Genomic DNA, 27513 nt, shown 5'->3' on the forward strand with positions numbered 1-27513 from the left:
GCATGACTTTGTTGCCATTATTGTTCCAAAGTCCAGGGCATCAGAGGATTTCATCAGAGGTCTGCTGATAATCGGTGCTCATATGAGAACTTTCCCAACAATTACGTCTGTGTCCAGACTCAGGATGTGGAATCTTTGGCATTCAGTTCTACTTCTTCTTTACAGCCCTCCTGATGGAATCAAGTATTTTAAACAGCAGGAAAGGGCTTGGAAAACTCTAACCTCAACAGGATGTCTTCATTCAGTAACCATCTCCTCTCTACCAGCAGAACTTTTAGCGCTTATCGATGATTACACTCTTATAAGGCATAGAAGTAAGTACCATGCATCTATATATCCTGCCTTGGAAGGATGTCCTGATAATTTGTCTTATCAAGCTCCTTGTTAACTTGCCTCAAGAAAAGAGAATTGGTGTGGTCACAAAGACTTGGTTTATTGACTTTTCCATACCCTTCCTGTGGTAGCTTCATGCCATTGTCAGCCCTAGAGCTCAGAACATCCTCACAAAGCAGCCATTCATGGGAAACAATGTGTCCCACTGTTGATGCACATTAAATCACGTATATGGCTTGTAACCTCATATGGAATGTGTACTAAATGTCTTTGGAATAATACAACCTACAGTTTTGCAGCATGAATCTTTTATGGATTCACATGCTGTGCATTATTCTGCCATCTAGTGATTGTGTTTGGAATTCTCCATTGATTTAGTCCTTTTGATTTTTTTGTTTGCTGGTGGGCGTCACTGAAACCACCATTTGGTGTCCCCTTGTAATGTTGTCCTACTTCCTCCAGATGTTACCGCCCTTGGTCGCCATATTCAGATTCTTTTTTTTGTTTTTTCCCTGTTGGGTCTGGATGCTAGCAGAGAGGTCTCCAACACGAGGAAATAGTTAGGAAGGAGTCAGAAGTTTTTTTGAAGCGAAGTTCGTAGAATCGGGAAAAATTGTCGGCAGGAAGTGGACAAAAAAGGAAAGCCAGAGGAAGATAAGTTTTGTTCATTCGACAGAGCAGTGAGAATGCTCATTCAGGGGGTCCCCTGTTCGGAGTAACGGAGAAAACGCTGTTCCAGTTTTGCAAAAAGTGTCACCACAGGTACGCCCAAAAGGACAAAAATATGGTGTGTAATCTCTGCCTACCACGGGAACACAGGAGTGAAGATTACATCACCTGCACAGTGTTTGCACTGAAGACTTTGAAGGTAAGAGTGAGACAGAGAATGACTGACCATGCATTACAGTGCCAGAAGTCCACACCGTCTCTCAGAGACATTTGGCTGTTGAGCGACAATGATGAGAAAATCGCACAGGGAGCTGAAGGCGCGACATCAGAAGGTTATCGGAAAATCATCGACGTGGAGGAACAAGCATCTAAGAAGAACCAAAATGTGGGGGTAAGAGACATTGGGCACTCTGCTCAAGACTTCTGAGTCAAAAAAATCGGACTCGAACACACAAGGGACCTTCAGGGTCAAACATCTTACTGCCCACAACCATCACCCAAGGAAAGGATTCTCACGGAGCCCTCAAGGGGAATTCTGCTGGTAGCAGAACTCCGAAAAAACTTATAACGTCAAAGGATGGATGGGAAAAAGATGCTTCAACATTGAAAGCACAACAGTCGAGAGCAGGTCACCGAAGCGCTATGACAGAGTCCACGTTGAAAGAGGATTTGATGTCAAAGACAAAGATCCCAAACGTGCCATCAACAATGAAAAGAAAGGGAGATGGCATGAGACCGAAATGTCCGCGTTATTACATCGGAGAAAGGAATTCGACAATAGTCGTAAAGAATTTAGAATTCATCAAAAAGCTTTGACGCTGAAACACACTCATCTGTGATGGAAGTCGAAGAAATATAGCCTCCACTCACACCAGATCCTTAGACAGAAGAACAAGAGTTTTTCTATGAGGAGGATAAAGAGCAGTCTGGAAGGTGTCAGGCCTCAGAGGGGAGTTAACACATGGAACAACAATGAGAGGACTTGGAGACAGACTCGTCTGAAGAATCATACCCATCAAAGCCCTCACCTCCCAGATGACATGGGAATGTACAATTTGGCCATCAAAAATGCAGTAAACAGGTTTAATGTACAACTCAAGGAGGATAAATCACAATCATGCTTCCTACTAGAAACATTGCTTCAAACTTGGACAAGAAGCCAAGAATCTTCGACCAGGGGTGAAAAGCCTTTAAGGAGCCAGTCACATGTAGAGCAGTGATGCCAAGGGCTGAAAAGACATATGTTTTCCTCGAAGGACCAGGCATACATAAAAGGCACCATTCCGGCAGGCTCCATAATCACAGCTACAGCCAGGACGAGGGCCAACATCCCCTCAACCTCAGTCCCCCTCCAGAAAAAGAGGACAAAAGGATGGAACTCGTGGGACTCAGATTCAAATGTAGTGCTGCAAAACTAGTGGCACATTGCAAACTCAAATGCACAGCTCAGTAGGCATGCTTATCAGCATTAGGAGGTGATGGTAGAGCTGTTAAAACACCTCCCTGACCAGTATAGGAGAAGGGCAGCACATTTTACTGAAACTCGATAAAACATTACAAAAATAAGTTTAAAATCGGGGTTAGATGCAGCAGACCCATCAAGGTGACAGATGGTGATGGGAAGCGCAATAAGACGTCACTCATGGCTGAGAATATTGGGGTTTAAACCACATGTGCAGGGGAATATTATAAACACCCCCTTCAATGGGCAAGAACTGCTCAGAAACACAGTGGATGAAAGTCTCAACCAACTAAAGAACAACAACAAAACAGCAAAGTCCATGGGCGCACTGCAGTTTCGAGGATGATTATGAAAGAGAATATTTACTACAAGATGACCAGCCTCAAGGGAAAGCTTCCAGACAGGAAGCTCACATCAAGGCTTCCAGAGCAGGACACAAACCACCTCAACTGATCAAAGTTGGCAGCATCCGCAACAGGGGCGAGGTTCCTTTCGAGGAAGATTCAGAGGGAGAAGACAAACAACCAGAGGAGGTGCAGCTCCTGCAAATAAGTGACTGTTCAGAGAAGGCCAAACTATCAAAAATGACAAGGAAAAAAAAAACATTAAATTCAAATTCAAACACAGCACACCAGTCGGTGGAATGTGTAAGGACTTCCTCCTGGAGTGGAGGAAAATAACTTAAGGCAGATGGATTTTAAATAACAATCCAATTTGAAAATTTCATAGAACTAAGCAAAATCCCCCCAGGAAGGGGACCAAAGAGGAAAATACACTCAAAAGAGGAGATAGCTCATCTCAAAGAGGTCGAAGAGTTGTTGGACACGAGGGCAATAGAATTAATCACAAAACAGGAAATCAACAAGGGCTATTAAACTACATATTTCCTAATTCCAAAGGTAGATGGATCCTTATGCTCAATTCTAGTCCTCAGATTCATAAACAAGATTATAAAGATTCAAAATGACAGCCTTACAGTAAGTCATAAGACAACTTCAAGAAGGGGATTACATGGCAACCACAGACTTGAAGGACGCTTACCTGCACATCCCTATGAATGCAAGACACAAGGAATACCTAAGGTTTGTGGTCAACGGGACATACAGTGCTGGCATTTGGAATAATATCTGCACCAAGGGCTTACAAAATGCCTTGCAGCTGTAGCTGTGCATCTCAGATGAAGGGTAATACATGTATATCCGTAGCTTGATGACTGGTTAGTAAGAGCAAACTCTGCAAGCAGTATATTCACTGGGTAATGCAGACACTGTACACACTAGGTTTCTCATTGAACATAGCGAAGTCTTCTCCAGAGTTAGAACAGGAAAAGGTTTTTCTGGGTGCAAGATTGAATTCAATTCAAGGGAAAGCATACCCTAACTCGAAGAGGACTCAATCCCTTCTGGAAGAGATTTACCATTACCGCAGGGGGCAAGGTCTGACAGCGAGGACGGTGGGGAAACTACTAGGGTAGATGGCATCTTGCTTTCCATTGATCCCATATGCGAGACTTCACATGAGACAGATCCAGGAGTGGCTTCAAAGTCAGTGGTCACAGGCAACGGGGAGTTGGCAAGAGCTAGTGGTTGTCACATAAAAAGTACAGGAGGATCAATCAAATAATAAAATCTTTAATTTGGGCAGTTAAGGCCATAAACGACTAAGCCAATACCAAATAAATAATTAAAAAGCAATAAATACATAACTTTCATAATTATAAAAGACAGAATCATTAACACCATACAATTCCGAATTTTCATTACTCGTCATTGTATAATTTTGTCAGACGCTGCAGAGCCAAAATAGGTATCAACAGGTAAAATAAAACAAGCAATAGTAGTTACCCTCCATAGTTCTTGTTTGTACTGCGGACCTTAAGAATTAACATACACTAAAACAGATGTCTGGTGTAATCAATAATTGCAAAAAGTGCAAGGCCTCACTACACCTGCGATAACCTGATGATTTTAACACAGGTTTGAGAAAAAGGTGGCATTTATGACTTGAAAAAAAGCTTGTAATGTAAGAATAATTGCCTATAGGTCCCTACGGCGCTACAAGCTAAGGGAGAGGCTCCCAGGAAGTCTGATTGTCACCCATTACTCAGGAGCCTCCAGACTGTGCCAGCTCTGAGATGAAACAAAAGTGACCGCTCCCAATCAGTTAAATTCAGGGAAAGATACAGAACATGCTTCATGTCGAGAAAGATCTATAAAATGTCAGCATGGTACTTTTGTCAGCTCAGATTTTAGCCTCCTCTCCTCGTAAGCTTCCCCAAATAGGCACCTTACCCTGTTCTTATCAACTTTGTTGACTTCCTCAAGTTTCAGGAATAGGTCAGATAGTCTTAATGACTGAAATGTTCTAAAAATATAGCTTAACCAAGGAGACCTCTCTCCAGGCTCAGGCAATCCGTAATGACGACTCTGCTTGGAGGATGGCCGAGATTCTAATCAGGAGCACAAGTGGAGCCAGGTTTACCTTATCTTCTGTATAATGTTGTCTTAGCTCAGAATTAATAATATAATTAGAGGCTCGGTGGAAGCTGAAGCATCTTCTGGCAAATCGGTTTTCCACTAACTGGAGGATAACACAGTTGTAATGTCCCCAAATCCCTGCCCCATATGTGGCACCCGAAATGCATTGTGGATTATAGATTTGAAGAAAGGATCCTAAAGTCCTCTTCCCCTCTTGTCCTTTGAAGATTAAGAATAGCTCCTGCTGATCTGCTTACCTTTAGACATGAGCTAGATACCTGGGGCTGCCAAGAGCCCTTTGAGTTGAAAATTACACCCAAGTAGCTGAAGTTTTTTACACTACTCGGGGCTGCCCTTCACCAACAAGCCTTCAAGAGGAAGCACACCCTGGGCCACAAGCCATAATCTGTGATTGCCATGGTTTGTTGCAAGATCTAGACTGCTCATGAACTCGACAAAATGTGTCACCAGCGTTCGCAGGGTATTGGGGGTCCCCGCTAACAGAACCACATCATCGGCGACTCTTGGGACATCTACATGGCATGCGATTAAATCAGGGCAAACATCATCAATATGAAAAAATAAATACTAACAAAGCTGGTGCAGGAGGAAATGCCGTGATGGAACAGAGAAAACATTACACAAGGAAGGCCTTTTATACAACCAAATCCATCTGTGACAGTAACCACAGATGCCTCTCACATTGAATGGGGGGCACACATGGGGTCCCTCAAAGTAAGAGGGATATGGAGGGATCAGGATGCAGTACGACACATCAACCACCTAGAACTGAAAATGGATTTCCTTACCCTCAAAGCATTCCAGAACCAGCTTTGGGGGAAGACAATATAACAGCAATGTTTTACATCGACAAGCAGGAGGAGACTGAATCCCCACTCCTATCAAGGTTGGCTTAACTGCTCTGGAAATGGGCAATACAGAGGAACATGGACATTCAGGCAATATACTTAGTGAGAAAGGACAATGTTGAGGCAGACAGAGTGAGCTAACAAGTCTCATGCTCCCACGAATGGGAGCTCAAACAAACAGTAATAGAAAGGATCTTTCAAAGGTGGGGCACAACATCAGTGGCTCTATTTGCAGCTCTACAGAAAGTAAAATGCCAGAACTTTGCCTCCAGTCACCCGCACCGTCCGTCACTGGGGAATGCCCTTTGGATAAACTGGTCAGGGACATTGACATACGACTTTCTCCCAATCCCGTTGTTGCACACAGTAGTCAACAAATGCAAGAGGAGTCACATGACATTAATCCTGATCGCACCGCATCCATGTCCATGAAAGAAGGAAGGGTTATTACACCCAGAACCGGAATCCTTGAACCTAACGTAATGGCTCCTGAAGAGTTAGAATTTGGTCATTTAAAGTTACCAAAAAAGACAATGGCAGTATTGAGGGAGGCAAGAAAACAGACAACAAGAAAGTATTCCACAGAAAAATAGAAGAGATTCACTGTGGTGTGTAACAAAGGGGTTACACAAGAAAAGCACACATGAAAAGACAGTTCTAAGGTAGCTGACAGATTTCCTACAAGAAGATCTTACATATGCATCCTTGAAGGTTGATCTACTGGCAGTAGTGGCTTACACAAGGGGATATATGGGAAGACGTTTTTCACACACCAGGTCTAAAGAGATTTCTAAAAGGAGCAACAAGAGGCACTACCCCAAAGAGGATGCCAGCACCCGCATGGAACCTAAATGTGGCATTAACTCAAATCATGAAAAAAATCATTTGAGCCATTACTTAAGGCTACTTTGCAGATGCTAACTCCAAAAGTGGCCTTCTTAGTAGCCATTACATCACTACCCAGAGTGACTGAGTTACAAGCACTCTATATGGGAACTGTATTTTCAAATTCACTTGGACAGAATTGGCACGAGTAGAGACGCACAATTCCTACCAATGATAGGGTCGCAATTTCATATCAAGCAAATTATACAAATACCAAGTTTCTTTCAGAGCCTGAAGACCCTTGCAGAAAGAACTTTGCATACATTGGACGCGAGATGGTCAATCGTACTACACTGAAAAAATAAAATCTTTGCGGAAGACTCAACGGCTACTTTTGTTATTTGGTAAAGGTTATCTGGGCATATCGGTAACTAAGAACACTGTAGCAAGAAGGATTAAACAAAAAATTAAGTTGTGCCAGACAAATGCATGAGAAAGGTTGCTAAAGGTTCCAGGAGCGCACACTACACAGTAAAAAGGGGCAAACATTGCCTTTTTAGCAAGTACTCTGCTGCAGGAAATTTGCATGGCAGCAACATGGGCATCAGTATATTTGTTCAGAAGACATTACTGTATTGAAATACACAGGAACAAGGAAGCACAAGTAGGTCAAAAGGTGCCACAACATCGGTTTACAAATCAATATCCAGCCACCACAAGAGTAAAACCTCTTTGAAATCAATGCACAGGGTGTGAATCCAGAAAACATTCACTCTGCAAAACCTAAAGTTTCTTACCCGTAGGTGTAGTTTTTCAGCTTGAAGAATTTTCTGGATTCACAAGCGACCCACCCACCTCCACCAAGCAGATGGGAGTAAGGAAAAAAAGGATTTGAAGATGGCGACCAAAGTGGGAACATCTGGAGGAAGTTGGACGACGTCACAAGGGTACACCAAATGGTGTCTTCGTCAGTGCCTACCAACAAACAAAAAAATCAAGAGAAGGATTAAAAATCAATGGAGAGTTCTGAATCCAACCATTATTTGGCAGAATAATGCACAACATATGAACCCAGAAAATTCTTCAAGCAGCAAAACTACACCTACAGATAAGAAACTTTACATTCTCATTCACTTTTAGACAGCCACAATGGATTGAACATACTGAGTGCAGGCTGTTTGAGTTTCTTGAGTGCTCAGATTGCCTGCTTTAAAAAAAAAAAAAAATCTCTCACAAAATGATCATGCATCGCCAGGCCCATTGTACAGCTAGTGTTCTGTATATGGTCTCATGTTTTCCGCTCAGTGCTTCTGGTTACTGTGACAGCAACAGCTTTCTATATTGAGATCTGGTCATTCATCTCTCATGAGTTTCAGCGGATGGAAATATAAACTGTAATGCTCTGACTGTATTTAAAGACACTCAAATAGATGAAGACCAATGAAAAGAGGGAAGTGACAAGAGAGGCCTTCTCCCGGTTTATTTATACATCATCTCAATAGTCAATAAGCATATGTAACAGAGGTAAAAGTGATGACAATCAATTTATGGAAAAAATGCTTTCTATAAACTAATTTCTCTCCCTGAAGCAAGCAGATGTTTATAATTCTTACGAAAGCAACCTGCATGTGTAGATTAGAGACCAGGGTTTTTGAAGCATTGTGAAATGGGGTTTTCTTGGAGACTTATTGAGAGGTAAGTGAGCAAGAGCATGCAAATGCTACATTTTGACTGTGGACAAATCTGACACCTCCTGAGTGATGAGGTTTAAGTTTGTAGGCTTGCAGGGTGAGCGTCATCTCTGTTAACCCCAGGAGGACAGGGATGAGTAAAGGATTTCCAGTTGATTGTTAGTTGCTTTTCACTGTCTCAAATGAGATTCTTGCACTGTATAAGACTGGCTCAGCTGCTCTTAAAATCCTTTCCAATGCTCCTGATCTATACTCATGGTCATTTTGGTCTGGGCGTCCTATGAGTTTGAAAACTGAAAACATTGCCGTCATTGGTTGGAAGGGAGACCATCTTTTGTTCCTCTCTGCTTGGTGGCAGATAGTGCAGGACATTTAAGTTCTGTCTATGGTCTGGCATAGGTTCAGGTTTCCTCTTCCAACTGCCGCCTTTTTCTCTGAATGCATATCATTTCTCCTCTGATCTTTGTTATAACATTTTGTATGTTACCACAACTTGGCGACACAAAATGGAGAAAAGGAAGTGGATAAAATTGGAAAACTAGATTAAGTGCCTGATTTAGAGTTTACAGGTTACTTCCTCACAACATGACAAATATTCCATCCACTTAATCACAAGTGTCAGAGGATTTAATGCAAATGCAACTAGACGGAAATCAAGCCGAAAGCTCTTCCCATTCGACAACAGAGAGCCTACAAAAGACCCTAGTTTCCCAAGTTTACGGCCACGGGGGCACTGCGCCAGGAATGGCAGACAGTATGCTGGTGCCAAGGGCCCCTTAGATCTTAGGTAGATCTGACGAGGAGGCCAAAGCAGATATATTCACACCTGCAGAATATGTAAAAGAAGGTACACGGCTGGACACCACCCTGATGGAACAACAATCTATCGCTGACAAATAGATATCTAATGACAGTACAGACCTTAAGAGTAGCCTTCATGATGAGCTGGGGAGAGTGGCTGAAGTGAAATGTACACTTAGCCACAATAATCTTTCTTGTCCCTAATCACCTTCCCCAGTGTACTCCTAGACAGAAATACCAGTATGCAACCACATGCTCACCATGTATCCTTATCCTTGGATGGTTGCACAGCTGACTGGGGCAACGATGTGTACCTCAAAGCGCGACCCAAGAAATTAGTCTGTTTTAAAGAACAGCTAGGTAATCAAACTAATTGGGCTGAACACTACCTGCTCTTGCTAAAATAGCAAAATTATGACAAGGTGGGCACACTCCTTGTGCTCAGTCATAAATCACAGAGGGCTAAAATACTTATTGCCTGACTTGAAACAAACTTCTATATGTGGGCGATACGTGAAAGAGAAACTGCCTTCCATGCATTCTATTAAGCACTTTATACTTTAGGCTCCGAAGTCCATTCTTATATCCAGACTTATTTTCAAACATGTGCATGGTAATCTATCATACTTTAGGATAGGGAACTGCTTGAGCCACCCATTAATCCCACTGAACTGTGCGGGGTCCTCTGCTTCATGCCTCTGGAAAAGACACATGGTAACCTTCCAGAAGATTTCTATAGAATTTTGTTACCCTTTCACCATGGCAAATGGGCAGCCCCATTTACCTCCTTGACGCAAGTCTCACTCCTTCAATTTGTGAGGCTGAGATAATCATTCCCAAACCTGTAAAGGTTCCATTATACTTCTTAACACTCAGTTGCACCTTTAAATACTGATGTGAAACTATAACCCAAACTAGTTGCACAATGCCTTTATCCCTTCTTGCCCAGCTTTAATGAGATCGACCAAGTGGGGTTTATTCATCAATGCTAGGGGGCAGATAATATCAGAAATATAACTCATCTGATTTAAAAGACACACAAACCCAAAAACCGTGCTGGGATGCTGCCTGGAGACATTAATTAAGGAAAGCATTAGACTGTTTTAGTTGGGCCTTCCTGAGAGCAGTCCCAGACAAGTTACAACTAGGCCCAAAAATGATAGATATAATTGTTGTGGCTTCTTCCTTCCCTACTGAGTGTGTTAGGATCAACTGACAAATCACAAAACCAGTCACACCGACGAGAGGTACAGGACAAGAATGACCACTTTCCTCCCTCTTTCGTGGCCTGGTGGGGGATCCCCTGCCCACATAGATTTGAAAGTCGCTTATAATATCAGGATCTCCCTCTCGATCAAACCCACAAAGTCAATTTGCAGATAACTTGATCTGCACATTAACTATTCTGATGGAATCTTTCATTTTTGTTGCTGCACTAGAAACCTTTGAATTGGACTCTGTTGTATTGTTTGTAAGGAGAAATCAAATGTACTCAGCCTGACCATTCCCCCTCAGGATCTTACACAGTTACAAGCATTGGTCCTATTTGCAGTCTTTTAGATACTTGAGTCTAAACATTACTAGCCATCTTGAAGTATGGCCTAAAGATAACTGGCCGGAGTACTGTAGAAACATACTTGAGAACATTGGAAAATGGCACCCCTATAAATAAAATGGCTATGGTGAATTAATGTAGTAGAAATTATTATTCACCCCAGGATCCTTTTTCAATCCCTCCCTACTCCCATTCCCTCAGAGCCATCACTCTCCTGCAGAACAAAATCTGTACATTCATATGGGAAGCTAAATGCCCTGAATCTCCAATAAACTCCTCCTGCTCCTGCGAGACAAAGGCAGAAAATTCTAGCCTACAACTAATAGAATATTTCTGGGTAGCATGCTTGCCATACTTACTGGAATGAGTGGTCCAGGAAAAGGAGAAACACTGGTTCCACATGGACCACACAATGACATGCCACCTCTGTGGTACCTGGCCTGGCTTCCCATTTGTCACCACCCTAAGAGTGCATAGTGCATACATAGCCACACTCACCAGAACAGTCCTTTAGATATAGGACCAGGTGGCGATTAAAAAAAAAAAGTTTCAATACCTTTACTTCACACAACACACCCATTGTGAGGAACCCTGACTTCAACACCGTGACTACTCATACCTCATGTTTGGGATGGCAGCAGTGAGACTGCAGAATACTGGGTCACCTATTTCAGAGAAGACAGATAAACATTTGAGCACTGGAGAGAAGAATTTCAAATTTTATAAAACTCATAACTTCACTACTACTCACCAAAGACACTGGGCACTACACCCTGCAAATTTCCCTGCACTACATGACCCCTTCAAGCAATTTATAAAGCTAATCTGCTCTTTCAGGGATACAAAACTCTTCATCTTCAAAACCTATTACACTATACAGAAGTCAAACTTCCACACTAATTATTGACTCCAAATACATTGGGAAGCCTACCTGGGTATGACTATTCAAGGTAAGCAATGGGAAGACATCTAGTGCAATATCCATAAGACATACAGCAGCTTCCCCAGCAGAGTGTCTACCTGCAAGATAACTGTTAGACTTTTCATCCTTGGCGTGGTCTCCCTTAACTTTTTGCCTCTGTTTCCCAGGATGTTGATGTGTGCTGGACTCTGATTTTGCTGTTTTTGTTACTCTGGGCACTTTACCACTGCTAACCAGTGCTAAAGTGCAAGTGTTCCTTTACAGAATGTGTATGTAATTGGCTTATCCATGATTGGCATATGTGATTTACTAGGAAGTCCCTAGTAAAGTGCACTAGAGGTGCCCAGGGCCTATAAATCAAATGCTACTAGTGGACCTGCAGCACTGGTTGTGCCACCCACATGAGTAGCCCTGTAATCATGGCTCAGACCTGCCCCTGCAGTCTCTGTGCGTGCAGTTTAAAGCTGTAAATTTGACTTGGCAAGTGTACCCACTTGCCAGGCCTAAACCTTCCCTTTTCTTACATGTAAGGCACCCCTACAGTAGGCCCTAGGTAGCCCCAAGGGCAGGGTGCAGTGTATGGTTAAGGTAGGATATATAGTAATGTGTTTTATATCTCATAACAGTGAAATATTGCTAAATTAGTTTTTCACTGTTGTAAGTGTGGAGTTTGTGGTCTCTGAGCTCACAATTTCAAAATGCATCTTTTACTAAAGTTGATTTTAAGATTGTGTGTTTGAAAATGCCACTTTTAGAAGGTGGGCATTTTCTTGCTTATACCATTTCTGTGACTCTGGCTGTTTGTGGATTCCTTGTGGTCAGTTTAAAAGTTGGGACTGGTTGCGCCTCACACTATTCGGTGACAATAAGGAAGCTGGGGTGTAGTCTGCATTTCCTGATGAGCCATCTGTGCTAGAAGGGAGGGGAGGAGTGGTCACTCACACCTGAAAGGGCTGTGCCTGCCCTCACACAATGCATTCTCCAACCCCCTGGTGAGTGTCTGGGGCCTGGCCTGGGCAAGACAGGATTTCACAATCAAGAGAGACTTTGCTTTGCAGTAGGCCTTCTTCAAAGGAGAAATTGGATATAAGAAGGGCACCCAAAACCACAGACTTTAGAACACTTCTGGAAACAAGAGGAACCTCTGCCTGGAGAAGAGCTGAAGAGCTGAGGAAGAAGAGCTGCCCTGCCTGTGACTGTGCATTGTGGAGCTATCCTGCAGTGGCTGCTTCTGCCTGTGCTAGAGGACAAAGACTGGACTTTGTGTTTCCTTACTTCTTGTGAAGATCTCCAAGGGCTTGATTTAGAGCTTGCGTCCTTGTTTGAAGTCTCGGGGACACAACAACTTCGTTCTGCCAGCACCTGGAGTCTCTGGAGAGACTCCTACGCTGCCAAGTGGTGCCCTATCCAGTTCCTGGGATCCTGAAAGGAGAAGATGGCAGCCTAAGAGGAAGAAATCCACGCACAGAACGCCTTGCATGGAAAAGATCGACGTGACTCCGATCTGTGGCTGAAAAATCGACCTGCCACTGGATTTGCGGCTGAAAATCAATGCTCGCATGCAACGCGACCCGAAGATTGACGCCCGGGGTGGAGAAACGATGCACAGCATCGCTGACTGTGGCTGGTGAGATCGCAACCCGCACTGCGTGGTTTTTGGATCATCGTGCGGCTGGATTTCCGACACAAGTACTGCTGGGCATGTAAAAACAGCGCAAGGCCTACCCGGAACCGAGAGTGCTGATCGGATCAACTCATCGCTCTCCTGCATAGAGAATAAACAACGCCCGCGACCCAGGACCTTTTTTGAGGCACACTTGCCTGTGCAGGGTAATTTTTGCCACACCCAAGGTTCATTTTCACGCTAACAGTTTTAGAGTGTGTTTAAAATTACATGAAGACTCTTTCTGCATTTTCAGTGGTAACTTGACTTGTGTATTGTGGATTTTTGTCGTTACACATATGGTGGTCCTGTGTTGTTCTCCAGACCTTCTGGAAGTACTTTGTTTCACATTAAAGGGACTCTAGGATACCACAACCATGAGGGCTTTAACTTTCAACACTTAAAGGTATGACACACAGACTGGAGTTTGATGTACCCCATGAATGAAGCAGCCAAGCAGCTCATAAGGGATAAGGCCTCCTCTGTTACACTATGGTTTAATTTTCTTTGGCATCTATTGGCACTGGAGTGCGTTTCACACATACTAGCATTTACTGGCAAGAAATGTATAGATGGCTCGAAACCAATGATTGATCATAAGATTTTAGTCATACAGACAGATAAGTAGAGATTTGAGCATGCGGAAAGGATCAGCAAAATTTTCCATGAATATATGGAGTAAGAAGCTGACTGAGGAAAGCAAAGAGTCAGTTGAACAAAGGGTGACAGCAGGTTTTAGAAGACACGAGTGGCGTTGGCATTCATTTTCTCCACCACTTACAGTCTTGAGAATGAGCAGATTACAGGGTAGAAAGCAAGTGATGAGATGCTTTACAAAAACGGGCAAAGTTATAATGTGCCTGAGGCAGTAGAGTTGCGTACAGTAAATTACAAGAGATATTTTAAGGTTGGATAGAGGGAAAGAAGCCAAAGGAGAGCAAGGATGTGTTAAATAAATTGGTGACAAGGGTACTGAGGAATGACATGATATATGACCGTATAAAAGGCTGAAGAAAGGAGAAAGTGGTACTTTACTTCAGGGTAAGAAAGACAGCCGAACAATTAAAGAAGTCAAGTTACTTTATTCTACTCAAGAACACAGTACTTCATATGATCAGATTGGAGCTGAAGATTCAGGGAGAGAGCAATACTGGACATTAAGAAGACACTTAGGGCCTGATTTAGGTCTTGGCGGAGGGTAATACTATGTCAGAAACGTGACGGATATCCAGTCTACCGTATTACGATCTCTTTATATCCTATTAGAATTGTAATATGGTGGACGGGGTATCTGTCATGTTTGTGATAGTGTATTCCATTCCATTCACCGAGATCTAAATCGGATACCTAGGGCCTAATTATGAGTTTGGCGGGTGGCAGGGGCCGCCGGCCAAACTGTTCCCACCATCAGGCAGCCTGAACCCCGTCGGCCCTACTAGGAGTTCGCTGCAGGACCGTAACATTGCAGCTGATATTCCACTGTCCGTAATTTTGGCAGCAGAATGCGTGACAGGTGTGCAAAGGGTCCCCTGCACTGCCCACGCAGAGTGCATGGGCGGTCACACACACCCCCTCCTCCCTACAACCCCCCCCCGAAGCCTGGCTGTGTCAGCGGTTGGACTGTGGCAGCTCCACCACGGTCATAATGCCACGGTCGGCCCACCACTTTTGCGGCCGTCTGACCGTGACCCTGGCAGTCAGGTGATTGCCAGGGTCATACTGAGGCCTTTAATGAGAATTAATATTATTGCAGAAAGAGGTAGGTAAGCTGAAAAACAGAGGAGGCTAAAAAAATGATTTTTGGGCCCTCGTCAAAGTGACGTTATGATGCTCTCTTAAATTGTCAGTTAAGCCATGTTCATGCTCCTAAGGGTTATCAGCAGTTCTTTTAATGGGAAAGCTCTAGGGGTGACCTAGTATTACATTTCCATAGTGCCAACTCTGCTTATGGGTCGTTTTCCTCTATATGGGCACAGAAACGTTTAATGACTTTGTGAAAAATTGGGTCGTTGGTTGAGGGGCGTGTCAGCCCTTCTCAAGAAACAGCCACAATCCTTGTCAGAGTAAACCACAAACAGTCACTAAATTAACCTGTGCTTAACTGTTAGCTTGGCACAAAAGCAGTCAGGCTTAAATTAGAGGCAATGTATGAAGCGTTTATACAGCACTCAAACAGCAATAAGGTGCAAACACAACACAAGAAAAAACCCACAAAAATTTAGAAAAAGAGTACAATTTCATACATTATTTATCACCGAAACAAGAGTACAATTTAATAAATTATTTGACACCAAAACAAGTAAAATCCAATCAGTAGAGCCAGAGAGGGGCAATTTCAAAATTTTAAGGTAAGTATAGCACTTAAAAGCACAAGGCACCAACTGTACCGGGAAATAGTCAGAAGTTGAATCTAACTGCAATGGAGTGCGGGCCCTGCGTTGGACTGTGTTGTGGTGCATTGGTTCTAATCAGCAGCTGCAGGGGCCGCAGTGCAAGGTCCTGTAACAAGCGGTGTTGCTTCAGATGAGGAGCTGCAAAGGCAGTGATGTGAGGTCCTGAATTGAGATGCATTGCATCCGTTCCGATGCAGTCACCATTCAGGAGCTGCGAGGTGCTGCTGTATGAGGTCCTTCCCCATGCATTATTGAGTTGCGTCACATTCGTTGGTTCTGAGGAAACCCAAAGTCTGAACCGCAGGAGTGCACTCTGAAGCCGGGAGGGGATTGCCTCTTGTGGTTCTGGACTCACTCCAGCAGAGGACTGTAGCAGGGTACAGATCGGTCCAGTTGACTCTAAGAATTTGGCAGATGCAGGCCAGGTCTCTGGCGCTTGGTATGTCCCTATAGCTCAGAACAGGTCAGTCAGCTATCCATTGGAGTCACTCTGGTGGTTCCGTGTTCAAGGAGCAGGTCTAGCCCTCCTTCCTCAGGTAGCAGAGCAGTCCATCATGAGACAGGGCAGTCCTTCCAGCAGAAGGTAGCAGAGCAGTCCTTCAAGTCTTCCACAGACCCAGAAATGATCTGAAGAGTTGGTCTGAGGATCTAATATTTGGCCTGGGATCAGAAAAGGGTGATGTTCTTTGTGTGTCTCTCATAGTTGGGGCTTAAAATCTGATTTATCATTAAAGAGCAATTCAAGTATAAATTCTTTAGACACCAAACATTAAATTTCTGCCTGCTCCCAAACAAATGGTATCACGTATTACAAGTAATAAGGTAAGCCAGTGTTATACTATGGGAGAGTTATGCCTTGTAGTAGTGAAAAACTAATTTGTAAGTATTTCACTACCAGAACATGTAACACTTAAAAGTACATGTCCAACCTCGTAAATATATTGCATCCTGGCCTATAGGCTTTTATGGCCTACTCGAGAGGTGACATATCTATTAAGAGAGAAGGTTTAGGTCTGGCGGAAGTTTTGATTTGCCTTGTTGAAATGGCAGTTTGAAAGTGCATACAGTCAGCAGTGGCAGATCTGACATGTTTGAAAAGGCTACTTACGTGAAGGGCCGCAGGACCAATAGAAGCATTTAATTTACAGGTCCTGAGGTACATGTAGCACCACTTTACTAAGGATTAATAAATAACTTAAATGTGCCAATTGGGTGTAAGCCAATTTTGCCATGTATAAAGGAGGGAGCACAAGGCCATTTAGGACTGGTTAGCTGTGATAAAGTTTGCAAAGTCCTGAAGCTAGCAAAAACAAATTCATCAAAATGGGGGTGAAGGCAAAACATTTGGGGGTGACCATGCAAAGAGGGCCAGGTCCAACAGACTAACAGCATCCTTTTAATTTACTGTGGGGGTACCTTATTCAGTATATAATGGTGAGAGCTGGACATCAGTGCCCAATGACGAGGCTACCATAACATAAGAGGAAGCGTGACATCACAGTAGTCCTTTAGAGTTAGTTCTGTATTTTGAGTTTTCATTTAGTTTTTTCCTTACCATTTAATTTGCTCTTACCTGTCATTTCTTTCAGATGTGTCACAAAAGTTGAAACTGTTCTTCTGACAATCCTTAACCCCAGTATGTATTTTGTGCCTGCATTCCATTTAACAGGACGGCTTTATTCCACTGGCTGTTTCAGAAATTAGCTCCAATTAACTGGTTTCTTGACTGATTTTAGTAATATTTGTCTGTTACATTTCCTCCTAATTTAGACTAAGTCCCACCATTGTTCTGTTCAATGGTTTATAACCTAAAACATACCATGTTGACTGTCTTTCCTTGAGGCATTGTTGAAACTTGAAGGTTTTTGTGGTGTTTCCATTGACTTGTATAAATGATTTTCCGAGCTTATAGCCAACTTTTATATATTCTTAGTTAGGCAGTAGATTTCTGAAACGTAACAATGTGATTTTTTTTTTTTATCCAAAACTTGCAGTTTTGTATAATTTTTAGTCCTGTATTTAGTCTATAACTTTTCTGCAATACATATTCCTAAACCAAGGTTTTGACTGTTTTGTCGTTATTTTGTCAACATTGAGTGCATAGGTGATTAAGTAAATGTAATGTGTGGAGTATATCCACACAAGTTTTCAATGCCGCCAGTTTGGACGTGTATACTATTGCTAGCTGAATTTCTGGGCAAGATTACCAAGATGGAACAGGTGTTTCCTGATCATCTGTCACCTTCCTTACTCACACTCCTTCTTTGGTCATGTGTTTTATAGAGTGCCTCCATGTCAGTTTTCAGACACTTTATTACACTAGGTATCGCATATAATGTTCAGTGACAGGAATGTACCCCAAGCATGTATGATGATACTCGCCTTAGTGCGTGATGCTACAGTGATCTCAATCCAGTGATATTGGAATGGGAATATATATATGATGGTGTGTCAAGTACAATCTCCACAGAAGGAAGGGAGATTGTCCCTGATGGACTATTGGTTGTTTTCCTGACCCTTTTTGATGGTTGATCCTTATTGGTTCATCCCGGCGCAACACTAGTGCACAAGGGCAGTTGGTTTTAGTCTTTCCTTGAATAGTAATTAGTTGGGCAGCAGTCATATCAGCAGTTTCCAAAGTTTCATCCTTATATCTTGACATGTTGTCTTCCATGGTTCTTCATTTTGGATTCCGGCTTTTTGTTTTTCTGGACTCGTTGAATCTAGGAAGGTGGCTAGTCATTTAATGGGGGCTAGGCTTCCGGTGGTGTTCCAGGCCTTGCCCCCTACTTTTTCGTATGATCTCCAGAGTTGCTATTTTATTTTTCCATTCCACCTCTCCTAATCTCTTCCAGTTGAGCAGAGTGTGGAAGCTGGATTTTGGATTCTCTGTAGCTTTTTGGTCTATTTTTGTATACCATGTATTCATGGTAGGACTATTGCATTATTTTAGCCAGGACATCACCCAATTAATGTAAAGCAAGAAAATGCCTAGGCTTCATGACACTAAAGAATTTTGTTTATCATTTCTATGCTAATAGCAGTTTTGAGCTATTAGTCAGCTTGTATCATCATTTTGCATCAGTACTCTTGATGACTCCACTTATTTGAGCAGTGAAGGAGATTTGAAAGTCAAATAGGACTCACCACGAGATTGGGCCAGCCCTCCAGATCATGAAACCATATGACTGCTGTTGCATTTTGCCAACATTTCCTAAATCTATGATTTCTGAGTAGAACCTTTTCTTGCAGAAATAGTTATTGTTTATGCCTAGAGATTCTTTAGATATCATGTGAGGTTTCTGTAATTTGGTTGCTCTTAGAAATGGCACTTATGGGGAGCAGTCACCTTTCCCAGTGTTCTCTGGTGCACACTGCAAACATAGATGACCAAATACTCGAAATACTCTGCACATTACATTTAAAGTTATTGCTGAGCCTATTCTGAATTGCTTAATTTATTTGATAGTACTTCTTTAGGTGAAGAATAAAGAGATAACATGCACACATTTTTAACATCTGCCACATTTTTGTACAGCGCGATTCTGGTCAAGGGTGGAATTACCATGGTGATAATTTAAGAGAAATAATCAACATGTGTCAACCTAACAAATTATTATTTTTTGTAGATAATCATGATCAACAAGTTGTTACTTTGTGTTACTTTCATTAGAACTAAACTAAGTCCACTTGATGTAGAATGTTGAACTGTTTTTGATGAGAATTGTGTTTAACAAGGACCTAGGATTTGAGTACTGCTACACTGCAGTATAAAGTTAAGAAGATTGCTTAACATTACATAGTGTTTTAAACATTCAGTTCTTTAAGAGGCTATGGTATAAATATGGGGTAAAAAGTTAACTTATTTGGTAACACAAAGAAGTACCCAAGTGTTTTTCTTTTTCATGAAATACACCTTTAAATGCATTGTTCTGAGACAAATATTATATTTGTTCCAGGGTTTGATGGTCTAGGTGATCTGCTCATGCCAATGGTCCCTGCTGCCCAGTCTTCAGGGTCTCCGATTTCAATGTCCATGAATGCATCCGGATCAAGCAAAGTCCTGGGAGGCGACTTGGATTCTTCCCTTGCCAATTTAGTAGGCAGTAAGTCATGTACTTATTTTAAATGTGCTGTTTGCTATTGTAATGTAAGAATGTTGCAAAGTAATGTTTTTCTAAGAATTGACAATGGTTGGTAGCAGTTTTGTATGTTTAATGTGACTGTTGGTTTTTACCTTTTTGTCAACGGATACAGAATTAAACACAGCGTGGAACCTCTCACTTTAATAGTTATTAATATGGCTATTCAATTCTGACCCCTCACATTCACCTGTAACTGGATTTTACTTTAAAAAATAAATTTAAAAAAATGTAATACTGTTTCCCAGGTGAAGTTTATTCAATCCCGTCCACTTTTATATAACTTTTTAGCTCTCACCAGTATAGCATAATTGTCTCCTCTGAGAAAGTTCTACATCACACTCCACATTCATAGATTTTAAACTGCATTCAATGCCATATATAGAGGTCACTGTTGTGGCCTGTGCTGGGGAAGCTATGATTACCAGGCCTCATCTTCATAAATTTGACAATTTAAATTAAAACATACATCATAATATGGCTCCCTGTTAAATAAGAACAAAAGTTTTGAGTCCTAGCATTGTGTTATGAAAGGGTGCATACTGGCACCATAATTGATCAATATACTAGAAACTGATCGGAATTAATAATCACGGGCGGGAAAAATTGATGCTCCAAAAATTATTCAATGTTATCTAAATCAGGTCATTTACCAGTAGGAAACCCTCCCCTAACTACCAGGCAGCATCCTTCTCACTAGAGAAAAAAATTTGCAACGTAAATCATTGGTCATCACTGCCCATATGCCCGGATAGTGAATTGCTGTCAGATGCATCTTTCCTGGCTTCTGCATGCAGTGTAGAGAGCAGAGGAGCAGACACCGGAAAAGACTGATTGAACAAAACTGACATTCATATGTTAAGCAATTCTTTAGGGCCTACCTTAGAACATCCAGCTCAAACTGTGAGTAATCTAGGCATCAATGGACTCTTATGGTACCTTATCATTATGGATTTCTTTAGTGGTGTGCCCAGCTATATGTTGCACATTCCTACTGTAAGGTAGGATTTACCCTTTGTGAACCATTACAGCCATTGTTGAGCTGTCCTACAATCATGCTTAGACTATCCAAGCTTATTATAATTGAGACTGCTTAGTGTCAACTTCATAGACTGCAGGCTCTACAAAATCATTTTTGTCATGCATCACCTTATAGCCTTCCTTTTAAGTACCAAGTTGTTTTAAGTGTATCTCTGTGATACGCCCTCTGATGCTCTGTTTTTCATCTTCCTTTATCCAGAAGTGATTATCCAGTAGGTTCAGCTATCATAACCTAACTTTGTCATCAATTTCAGAAATGCAAGCACTATCCAGCAGGGTACTAGGCAGTGATGTCCTTTTTGCCTTTTGCTATTTGCTCTTGCTATGGAGCCATTGGCTGTGTGGGTGGGAATGGGCGCCTGGGTGTGCGGGTTCAAGTGTGGATATGGGGCCTCAGAGAATAGTGTTATACACCAGTGATGTTCTTTTCTTCATAACTGACCCCGAACATGCAGGACCCTGATGTTCTTTTCCTCATAACCGATCCCGAACATGGCAGACCCTGTTTCTTAAAAATTGTGTGCATTTCTCAGAGAGACTTCATGCTTCACATCAATATCTCCAAATCTATAGTGTCCCCGGTAAATGTCTACCGGCAGAGCTTAGATTAGGTGGCTCAACTGCAAATTGACACTAGGGTTTTCAAATAGCTGGGTGTATTTGTGTCCCGTGATGCTAGAGTTGCAAAGGAGCGTAACCTTGAGCCTGTGCGGACTCTCCTGAGGGAGGGCATGCAAAGGTGATCTGGAAGAACATGACGGTGAGGAATGAACTGAGGCTCAGGGAGAATGGGGGTTATTGCTTCCCCTATCCTTCTCAATATAGTACAGCAGAGGGGAGATTCCTAAATACCGGGTGGGGCTGTCCTGTCTTGGACTTGTTCTGGCACTTGGCGACTTCTTGCCTGGAAGGAATCCTGGGCAGACTATACCAATGGACGCCAAACTCACCGTCCTGCATTATAACTGTACTCTGGGTGGTAACTGGTACACAATAATGCTGCTCTTCCTGGGGATGATATTTGCCAGCTTGAAATAGTGAGGGAATGGAAAGCCACGACTCCCTCTTCTTTGGCAGAGTGGAGGAAGGAGATGGCTCATTGCATGGGTTTGCAAATAGCAGTATACAGACCATGGTGTTGCCTGCAGAAGCATGCCACGGTGTGGCAGACCTGGGCTGAGTAGAGGGTATGCTCCCTATGTAATGAACGTTGGAAATTAAGTTTGAACCTTCTTTGGTTAATACGAGTATATGATAGGTTGGGGTGATTCGTGCTAATTTCATTATTGTCACACTTAGTTACCAGGGGGAGAGGTTGGGGGTGGATTCTACATGCAGGGACTTGCATTTTATGTTTGCATATATGTTTATAATGTTTTCCCTTGCAGGGGCCGTGCTCCTGTCTCAAAACCTATAAAATCTATTTAAAAAGAAATGCAAGCACTGGTGGTTGACATCTCTCTGTTCTAACCCCAACTTTTTTGAAGGTGCTCCCTCTGCCTCTTGAGCTAATTCCTTCACTCTTGATGTTCTGCTGAATAATACTGATCACGTTGTACATTTTATTCTTAATACCATTAAACCTTTTGGTGTGAGAGTGATTCAAAAAGGATGCCCAACCTATTATTTTGTAGTGAATTGTAGAAAAACGAGTTTATCCACCCACCATTACTCATTTCTTGTCAGACCTACATTCTGTGCCAAGTAAGGGGAATGAGCGGCTGAAGATTTAAAGGTACAACAAGCAAGTAACACCAGCCACTGTTACTTAAGTGCTGTAGTCCCCCAAGAGCAATCAGCCACTGTGACATTGTTCTTTGTCTGCAAGGCTTAAAGGGTATCCTGAAAACCTCAATTTTTAGTAGAGAGAGGATGGATTTTGCAGCTAATGTGAATGATATATAAACAAGTTTACCGGAGGGGAGGTCTATGAAATGAAGGCTTGGCTGAAGCGCTTCTTCCTGCCGGCCTGCAGACACAACTTCTCAGGCAGCGGGCTCTGCATCAGTGCTGCCTGTAAACCGCTAAGGCACCGGAGGCTGGCTCGGCTGTCTGCCTGGCGGGCCACTCTTCTCCAGCTTGCTGGCCCCAGCAAATGGAGGGTGGTTAAGGCTTTGACGGCCTAACCTGAACCTGGCAGAGACGATGGCCTGCACCACCACCTAACTTACCATAGGGCTTAGACCTGATGATTGGACTCCACTTTTATTTCCTCTTTCATCCCCCCTCTTTATTCCCCCCTCTGGATTACGATGCCCAGGGTCTAACTCCACAGGCCAGGCAACTGGGACTGGGAAGCAAGTGGGACACAGTGAGACACCTAGCCCTCTTGGCTGCTGGGGAAGCAGCTGTTTGTGCTTGAGCCCTCTTACATAGAGGGCCTAGCTCCACCACCCTCCCCCTTGCCTCACTAGTGATTGTTGGATGGAGCGGACAGGGTAACTCAGCCTGTCGGGCACTGCGTGTGCAGGAGAAGCTAGCACCAATGCATTTTGTGGTGGGACTTAGGACTTGACAGGTGGAACAGGGCAAAAGACATCACGGACATCGATGGACACTCTTCTACTTTGCATCATGCCAGCGGCCACTAGCCTGAAGTACCAGGTATCTGACCACCATCAAAAATGCTGGATATTATTTGTGGTGCCAAGCTCAAGGGACTGACCCATAGCAGGCTAGCGGCCAGCTTTTATTGACACCTGTTACATGTCCCGGTTCACTACCAGGGCTACGGACTCGGATACCAGGAATTTCAGAATGGTGACCACTTATCGGCCTCCTGTCTAGAACTGCACTCCACCGCACACTGTCAGTGCCCTCCACCCCAGAGAATCTCCCCTACCACCTCTGCCCTTCTAGTCCTGCTTGGAACCGTCATTTGCAACTTCTACAACTGCCTAGCTACATGCCATCTCCAGACATCCTTCTCCAAAGACCGAGGGGAGCCCATTGCCTGTCCTAATCCCAGTGGTCTGGGAGTGGCTTTCTTAGTCCTAGTTTGCTCGCAAGTGCACCTGCCTGCCACACCCTGCTCTCTGAGGCTGTTCTGGGTGTGCACTGCCGGCCTCACGTTCTTTCGCCTTGCCAGCCCCCTCCTGTCCAACAAACTACAATGTTGAAGCCTGCCAGGCAACTTCTTTCACTGAAGCAATGGCAGACAAACAGAAAGACATAACGCACCCCTGGAAGCTATCCTTACAAGAACTATCCAGTCTTAGAACCACTATGAAAGAGGTAGCCGACCATCCGGCCTGGCCTCTTTCAATGCCTGTCTCATTGGAGTGGAATCACTTGGATTGCATAGACCATTAACTATCTTAAGCAATAGATTGGGAACAGTGTCCTTGGTACTGTCAGTAAAAGATTGTGGAGCGAGAGGACTGACATTTTTCATGGGCTCCAGAGAAGCTAGAAGGCGAAGACACGCTGGGTTTCCTTTGAGACTACATACTGGCTCTATGCCCTGAAAGAAACTAAGAAGAATGCCACATCAAAGCCGGCAACAAACCACAGCAAAGGACTCTTCGCCATTGTGAAGGAGTTCACCAATCCTGCATCCACTGAGAACATCTCTCCTTCCCAGGAACTGTGCAACAGCCTTGCAGACTTCTTCCACAACAAGATCTCGGACAACCCTCTTCCGCAGATAGCATCAACCAGCTCACATGCACAAACACCAACCCCAAACAATTCCTCACTCATTGGGAACTCCTCCACACACAAGACATTATCTCCATCATGAACTCCGTACACTCGGGAGCACCCAAGGACCCTTGCCCCACTGCATGTTCAACCTCGGAAGCAAGACAATCAGTGACAGGCTCAGAAAGGTTCTGATCTTCAGGTGGGTCTCAGTAGACCCCAGAAGGACTATCATGAAGGCCCTCATCACCAGCAAACTGGACTACAGAAACATGCTGTACGTAGGAATCACACCATGCCTCCTGAAGAGACTCCAGACAATACAGAACTCAGCAGCAAGACTCATATTTGACCTCTCCAGAAGGGCCCACATCACACCCCATCTCAAGAAAACTACACTGGTTCCTGATTCAGAAGAGATGCCAGTTCAAGATGCTGACCCACGCTTACAAAGCCCTACACAACAAAGGACCGACATACATCAACAAACACCTGACCTTCCATCAACCAATGAAACACCACAGATCAGCTTCCCTTTGCCTGGCAGACATCCCTTAGATCCGTTGAGCCAACAGTAGAGGACTCTCCTTCTCGCACCTGCCAGCCAAGGCTTGGAACAACCTCCCCGGCACCTCAGGACCAAACCGTCACTCCAGCAATTCAGAAGAGAACTAAAGACCTGGATGTTCTAATGACCTTTCCTCAGTGCACCAGCATACAGCTCCAGCGCATAGACCCTCACGGTGATTTGTTGAGCTCTATAAATGTTTGATTTATTGATTGCAGCTATGATCCCCTCAGCAGAATCAGACCATGATGCAAAACATGTATGGCTTCACCTGGGACTGATCAGATCCACCAGTGCAGTGGAAGCTGTACCTCTCTCACTATAAACTAACAGATAATCAGCGCCTCAATGATCACCTTCAGGTGTATCTGGACCAAAACCATGAGAAGGTGTCCTCTTCGGGGGTCCTCTGAGCAGCTGGAAGGTGACCATCAGGGATAGGCTTAAAGCAGGACAAGGTCTGCAAAACATGTGAGGCCCTCCAAGCGCATTGCACACTGCAGCAAGATTTCCATGCACTCACGTCCCAATAGTCCTCCACACCCACTCTACCAACACTGAAAGTCCTCTTGTGGGCAAAACACAACTTCAACTCTCTGTACACCACCAGAGCAGAGAAAGCACTTTTATACTCTAAACAACACCACTGTGCGAAGGAGAAGAAGGCCGTACACCCTCTAGCCTTACAGGCCAACCAGTAGGAAGCATCCCGTACCATACCGGCTATCCCTCACACAGATGGCTCATCCCACATGCACCGCTGCACATCTTAAAGACCTTCCACTCACATTATGCAGCCCTCGTGACCTCAGAAAGCATTAGTCCTACTACTGACATAGAACACGTCTTGGCAAAACATGCCATACTCTGCAATGGTCACAACTGGATCTCCCTATCACTGAGGAAGAGATCAAGGAAGTCGTAGAGGGAATACTGTGCATGTCTCCAGGCCCCACCAGGTACCCCTCTGAGTTCTATAAGATGCATAAGGACCTTTTGGCATCGCTCCCCTGCCAGGTTTTTTCAGAGCTGCATCCTTCACCCAGCCTGCAAGCGGTACCCGATAGTGTGATAATTACACTCTTTTCTAAATCAAGCAAAGATCCCCTGCACTGTCTCTTCTTAATGATGATACAAAAATCCTGGCTAAATTACTGGCCATCCTTCTAAAGAGGGTCTTTCCCTCTCTCATGCATTGAGATCAGGTCCAGTTTGTCCCTCATCGCACTTCCATGTCCCCTCTTTGGGCCCGCTCTCATGTCCTCTGGCAAGTGTGTAATGATGCGGATGAGAAACTGTTGGTTGCCCAAGAAGGTATTTGACAGGGTGGATTGGAACTACATGTTCCAGGTATTAAAACACGCAGGCAGAGGGCCCACTTTCCTAGCCTGGGTACCTAAGCAATACATTGAGCCGACAGCAAGGGCTACATGTAATGCTCATGCTTTTCCACCCTTCACTAAATCAAGGGGCATATCTGTAGGGCCCTCGTCAATTGAAATCTGTAATTCTCACGACAAACACAGTATAACAACCCCAGGTGGTATATCCAAAATATCATTATATGTGGGCAACATCTTGCCACCCTCTAATCCAAAGTTCTCCCTTGACACACTGACTACACTGATTTCTCAATTCTCTTGCCTTTCGGGCTACAAGGTGAACTTGAACAAGTGTGAAGCCATGCCTTTGACTGGCTGCAAAGCAGACAGTTCACTACCACCCACCGCCAGGCCAGGTTCGACCACTGGGCCGACTGTAGGCACATTCGACCCAGCGGTGTAGGCCGGATCGGCGTTGGGATTTTTATCCCATTTCCACCCGGGATTGCGGAAAGCAGACAGGTGACAGGAATAACCCTTCCTGTCACCTGAATGTTACAAGCCAGGCCCTCCCCTTGCCACTACACAAACCCCTAGCTCTGAACCAGTACCCTGAAAACTGACCCCTCCACCCCCAAAACCCCATGTAGGCCCCCCAGCTCAACCCTCACCATCCCCCACCCCTTCATAGAGGTCCCTCCCAAACCCCCACGTCGTCATGCACACATTCACCTATATGCAAACACGAATACATACACTCAGACCCCCCCCCGCATACACTCACGCACAACCCCATGCACTCGCACACACACACACGCCCCCCTTCCATCTCGGACAGCACTTACCTCTTCTGTTGCGCTGCTCTGGGAAGGAACGGGCTCCCTGGCTGCTGCTCCGCCGCCATTTCCATCTCTCCATGCACCGCCACGCCTATGAATTCATCATTATAGGCGTGGAAATGGCTGAACTGACGTGGCGGTGAGGGTGGAGCAGCATCCACCCTCACCACCGACCGCCAGCATGGCGCCTGGCGGCCCTCACCACCATCAATGGCTTTGAGGCTCCAGGCGTCATTATTTAGCGGGATGCCGACCGCCGCCACTGGCAGTCTTCCGTTGATCACCGGGATGATTGACGG

At 44.0% G+C, this 27513-nt stretch overlaps 1 long non-coding RNA gene across 1 annotated transcript in view; it reads left to right on the top strand.

The window, feature by feature from the left end:
* LOC138297389 (uncharacterized) overlaps window positions 1-19762 on the top strand; it is a 61121-nt gene extending 41359 nt beyond the window's left edge. The window contains exon 3 of the long non-coding RNA XR_011204072.1: window positions 19620-19762. This is a non-coding gene — a long non-coding RNA (uncharacterized lncRNA). The remainder of the gene's footprint in view (window positions 1-19619) is intronic.
* The last annotated feature ends 7751 nt before the right edge of the window (window positions 19763-27513 follow it).

Source organism: Pleurodeles waltl, chromosome 5, assembly GCF_031143425.1.
Source record: "Pleurodeles waltl isolate 20211129_DDA chromosome 5, aPleWal1.hap1.20221129, whole genome shotgun sequence".
Taxonomy (NCBI): domain Eukaryota; kingdom Metazoa; phylum Chordata; class Amphibia; order Caudata; family Salamandridae; genus Pleurodeles; species Pleurodeles waltl.